The sequence below is a fragment of the Oncorhynchus gorbuscha genome, linkage group LG16 (assembly GCF_021184085.1).
Source record: "Oncorhynchus gorbuscha isolate QuinsamMale2020 ecotype Even-year linkage group LG16, OgorEven_v1.0, whole genome shotgun sequence".
NCBI lineage: Eukaryota > Metazoa > Chordata > Actinopteri > Salmoniformes > Salmonidae > Oncorhynchus > Oncorhynchus gorbuscha.
Window position 1 is genome coordinate 50,298,380 of NC_060188.1, and position 6,180 is coordinate 50,304,559.

Below are 6,180 nucleotides of genomic sequence, written 5' to 3' on the forward strand. Positions count from 1 at the left end.
AGTTTGAGGTTGTCACTTCATACAAGTACTTGGGAGTATGGCTAGACGGTACACTGTCCTTCTCTCAGCACATATCAAAGCTGTAGGCTAAAGTTCAATCTAGACTTGGTTTCCTCTATCGAAATCGCTCCTTTCACCCCAGTTGCCAAACTAACCTTGGTTCAGATGATCATCCTACCAATACTAGATTACGGAGACAATTTTTAGATCGTCAGGTAAGGGTGCTCTTGAGCGGCTAGATGTTCTTTACCATTTGGCCATCAGATTTTCCACCAATGCTCCTGATAGGACACATCACTGCACTCTATACTCCTCTGTAAACTGGTCATCTCTGTATACCCGTCGCAAGATCCACTGGTTGTTTATTTTTAAAACCCTCTTAGGCCTCACTTCCCCTATCTGAGATATCTACTGCAGCCCTGGATGAACGCAGTGCCCTTGTTTGGGTGTAGGGCCTGATCAGAGCCACTGAGGTGCCGCCTCCACATACAACACCCGTTCTGCCAGACAGATTCTGTCAAAGGTCCCCAAAGCACACACATCCCTGGGTCGCTCCTCTTTTCAGTTCGCTGCAGCTAGCGACTGGAACAAGCTGCAACAAACACTCCAACTGGACAGTTTTATCTCAATCTCTTCATTCAAAGACTCAATCATGGACACTCTTACTGACAGTTGTGGCTGCTTTGTGTGATGTATTGTCATCTCTACCTTCCTGTCCTTTGTGCTGTTGACTGTGCCCAATAATGTTTGTACCAAGTTTTGTGCTGCTATTATGTTGTTATGTGTTGCTGCCTCGCTATGTTGTCTTTGGTCTCTCTTTATGTAGTGTTGTCTCTCTTGTTGTGATGTGTGTTTTGTCCTATACTTATATTGTATTTTTTCATTTATTTAGGATGCCTTTTGCCTTTCGGTAGTCCGTCATTGGAAATAAAAATGAGTTCTTAATTGACTTACCTAGTTAAAGGTTAAATTAATAAAAATACCAATAATAATGGTCCACCACCCAAAGGACATTCATTCCATTACACCGGAGTCTATTTATAAACAGTATGTTTATGTTGAACATTTTCTGAAACTGACCATATTAAAATCAGACATGTATCTACCCCAATGATGACTGGGATCGGAATGTCGGAGCAAATTTCAGTAGCAGGACAAGACACCCTCTTTGGGACTAATGACTGACATAAGGGCATGTACTTAATATGTCTCTCTAGCTTATATGATTACAATGGTCGTAATGCTTCTGGACAGGGTCAAAGTGTATTTTCTACAAGTTATTCAAAATATGATTAAAAAAACATGACTATAAAGAATTCATTATAACAAAAGGATTTGACTCTAAATCTAATTGATTCAAATGTGTTTTTTTCCCCAGCCAAGAAGGTTGGTATCTGCAGCTTCCCTCAAGGTATTCACCTCTACCCCTGGATGAAGCAGATGCATTCCTTTCACTGAAAAATATAGATAAGACCAGAAATCAGAAAACAGTTTGCGACAATGCAGTGACACTGCCAAAGAAATCTGAAAACTTCATACCAAATATAATATGCCAATAGCAAAATGACAAAACTCATCACTGTTTAGATAAACATGCTCTCTCTAGATAAAAAAAGGGAATAAAATGTTACGAACTTGAAAACAGGATGAATAAGGAGACACGAACAATCTACATTTTTCTGCGTCTCTCTTTTTCCCAACGCAGTCGCACTCACAGGCGATCAGCGCAGAGACAGTGACCTTCCAAGGTAAGGATGGAGGCAATAAATAGGCCCTAGGTGCAAAAAATATTGCAATTTAGCATTAACACTGGAGTGATAGATGTGCAAGTAGAGATACTGGGGTGCAAAAGAGCTAGAGGGTAAGTAATACTATGGGGATGAGGTACAGGTACAGTGATCGGTAAGGTGCGCAGACAGCTGATGCTTAAAAAGTTAGAGGGGGAGATAAGACTCCAGCTTTTTGCAATTCATTCCAGTCATTGACAGCAGAGAACTGGAAGGAAAGGTGGCCAAAGGGAGTGTTGGCTTTGGGGATGACCAGGGCAACATACCTGCAGGAGCGTGTTCTACGGGTGGGTGTTGCTATGGTGACCAGTGAGCTAAGATAAGGCGGGGCTTTACCTAGAAAAGACTTGTAGATGATCTGAAGCCAGTGGGTTTGGGTTTGGCGACGGATATGTAGTGAGGACCAGCCAATGAGAGCATACAGGTCGCAGTGGTGGGTAGCATATGGGGCTTTGGTGATAAAACGGATGGCACTGTGATAGCAAACTGGATGTAGTCTGAGTAGAGTGTTGGGGGCTATTTTGTAAATGACATCGCAGAAGTCAAGGATCGGTAGGATAGTCAGTTTTACGAGGATATGTTTGGCGGCAAGTGAAGGAGCCTTTGTTGCGAAATAGGAAGCTGATTCTAGATTTAATTTTGGATTGGAGATGCTTAATGTGAGTCTGGAAGGAGAGTTTACAGTCTTAACCAGACACCTAGGTATTTGTAGTTGTCCACATATTCTAAGTCAGAACCATCCAGAGTAGTGATGCTAGTCGGGCGGGAGGGTGCAGGCAGCGATCGGTTGAAGAGAATGTACTTAGTTTAACTAGAATTTAGAAGCAGTTGGGAGGCCACGGAAGGAGTGTTGAATGGCGTTGAAGCTTGTTTGGAGGTTTGTTAGCACAGTGTCCAAATAAGGGCCAGATGTATACAAAATGGTGTCATCTGCGTAGAGGTGGATCAGAGAATCATCAGCAGCGAGAGTGACATCCTTTATATATACAGAGAAGAGTCGGCCCGAGAATTGAACCCTGTGGCACCCCCATAGAGCCTACCAGAGGTCAGGACAACAGCCCCTCCAATGTCACACTGAACTCTGAGAAGTAGTTGGGGAACCAGGCGAGGCAATCATGTGAGAAGCCAAGGTTATTGAGTCTGCCGATAACAATGCGATGATTGACAGTCAAAAGCCTTGGCCAGGTCGATGAAGATGGCTGCACAGTAGTCTTTTATCGATGGCGGTTATGATATCGTTTAGGACCTTGAGCGTGGCTGAGGTGCACCCATGACCAGCTCGGAAGCCAGATTGCATAGTGGAGAAGGTACGGTGGGATTCGAAATGGTTAGTAAACTGTTTATTAACTTGGCTTTCAAAGACTTTAGAAAAGGCAGGGCGGATATAGGTCTATAACAGTTTGGGTCTAGTGTCTCTCCCTTTGAAGAAGGGGATGACCGCGGCAGCTTTCCAATCTTTGGGGATCTCAGACGATACGAAAGAGGTTGAATAGGCTAGTAATAGGGGTTTCAACAATTTCAGCTGATAATTTTAGAAAGTGAGGGTCCAGATTGTCTTGCCCAGCTGCCCATATGTATTTATTTTCCGATTTTTTTTTTTTTTTTAAGTCTCAGAAATCTGCCGAATTCCCTCAATTGAAGGTCAGCTAAGTTAACCTAGGCTACTTATTAACGTTACTAGCTCAGTATTTGAAGTTATATTATCATTAGTAGTCTATTATCAGGTAAAAGCATATGCTTATTATTCATAATTTCTCAAACATTTATTAGCTAATTATTCAGTCAAATACGCTATGCTACAGCCAATGAATCTGTCTTTGAGCGTTAAGGGACATTAATGACTAGCTCGGTCCACGACATTGTTATATTTAAAAAATAAATAAATAAATACAAGGACAAATGTTTTTAATCAGTGACTGAAATTCCGCACTACGTGATATTCACTTCCGGACTTGGAAAGAGCTCAAAGATTGTAGAACGCCCCTCTGAATAACGGGGCGTGGTTTTGGCTTAACTGCTTTGGGAAAAAGAAAGCAATTTTCCCACTGGGATTCTATTCTTCTAACGTAAGAGGGGCGCAGCAAACAGTTCAAATGTCTGCCCCTAGTTGTAGCGCTACATAAATGTTGTCAACAAACAAACGTTGATTTCAATGGAAATGTATAGAATCAATCACAGTACATGTTTTGAAGTTATAAGAGTAATAATAAGCCAGATCGGCCTATCACGTACATGACCATTTGTCAGTTCTAAGTCCCAAAGTGGGCGTTTTGTCCTGCTCCTGCATTCATCAGAGACAAACCATTGGGGTCGGCCCATATCTGACATCAATGTGTTTACAATTACATCGGTAACAAAATTGTCAATTTTAGGAAATGTTATATAACATACTATTTACAAGTAGAATGGAATGGTTTGCCTTGTGTATGATTTGTCTTTGACACTCATAACCAGCCAGAAAATATGAGAACATATAAATCACAATGAGTCTTAATATGGGGCATGACAGTGTTGTGACTGTTATATATTATGGCATGGTTATGACCGTGTTATGCTAGGGGTCAAATAAAGTGTGACCGAAAGTTCATATCAGAAACGGTGAGCATAGCGAGTAACAGCTCGTTACATCAGCATGAGTCACCAGCGCAATGAGAGTGCCTGACATCCGGCATTGATGAAGCGTGTGTAGAACTGGTAAACGTAAATAGACCGCATGTAATTAGTGTGTGAATCCAATTGGTGCAACATCTGCTGATGCAATCAGCTGATGCCACCACACTCGGGTTTCCCTTCTGAACTGGCTACACACCAAAAGTGTTCCCAGGGATGCTGGCCCATGTTGACTCAAGAGCACAGGGAGTGATGGTTGCTGATAATGGGCCTCTGTACACCTATGTACATATTCCATTACAAAAATACAAAATAAATTCTGCTGTTTCCAGCTACAATACATTACAACATTAACAATGTCTACACCTTAGATCAATTTGATGTTCTTTTAATGGTAAAAAAAGAAAAACAAGGACATTTCTAAGTGACTCCCAACTTTTAAACAGCAGTGCATGTTGTTTTTTATTTGAAAGGTTGGAGTAGGTGGTATAGATCAGTGGGGGGGAAATCCCAATTGAATAGATTGTTGGATCTTAATTAAAAGCAGCATAATGTGACAGCTGTGCAAAGGGTGTGTAGACATTCACTAGGCACTGTATAGAGCGTTTACTGAGAATGCAGTCTTCAAACATTGACATTCAAATTAAATTGTGCTATAGCGTGGATCCACGGTGTGGTTTGAATATAGGCCTAAATTAGGAACTGAATGACACCAGGCGGAATATGTGGGATGATTGGAATGCTCCGAAAACAAAGACTGACTTGAACTGGTTGCTAACAAAGGATAACACAGTACCTTACATGGTGAACTCAAATTTGTCATTCACTTCAAATATACTGATGAGAATTATGACATTTTATTAGACGACAGTGCATAGATTGCCAGTTTCTATATACAATCATGGTTATAAATATTCTGCATAAGTGGGATTCAAATGGATGTAATTGTTTTGTCAATGATCTACACAATATACTTGTCAAAGTGAAATAAAAATTAAAAACATAAAATACACACAAAATAAAAAAATTATTGATAAAAGAAGTATTCAACTCCATGAGTCAATACATGTTAGAATCACCTTTGGCATCGATTACAGCTGTGAGTCTTTCTGGATCTCTAAGATCTTTCCACATCTGGATTGTGCAACATTTTCCAAATAGTTTGTTAATCATTGCTCGATAACCATTTTCAGGACTTGCCATAGACTTTCAAGCATATTTAAGTCAAAACGAACTTGGCCACTCGGGAACATTCACAGCCTTCTTTGTAAGCGACCCCAGTGTAATGTGGGATTTTGTTTAAGGTTATTGTCCTGCTGATAGGTGAATTTATCTCACAGTGTCTAGTGGAAAGCAGACTGAACCAGGTTTTCATGTTGCCTGGGATCATTTTTTATCCGGGATAAACTCATGTGTCCTTAACAATTACAAGCATACCTAAACTTAGCAAAAAAAATAACCGTCCCTTTGTCAGGACCCTGTCTTTCAAAGACATTTGGATTTTTACGAATTAACTTCATTGTGAAGGGTTTAAATACCGTTTCCCATGCTTGTTCAATGAATCCTAAACAATTAAATGAAAATGCAGCTGTGGAACGGTCGTTAAGACACTAACAGCTTACAGACGGTAGGCAATTAAGGTCACAGTTATGAAAACTTGGGACACTAAAAAGAGACCGTTTCATGGACTCTGAAAAACACCAAAAGAAAGATGCCCAGGGTCCCTGCTCATCTGCGTGAATGTGCCTTAGGCATGCTGCAAGGAGGCATGAGGACTGCATAT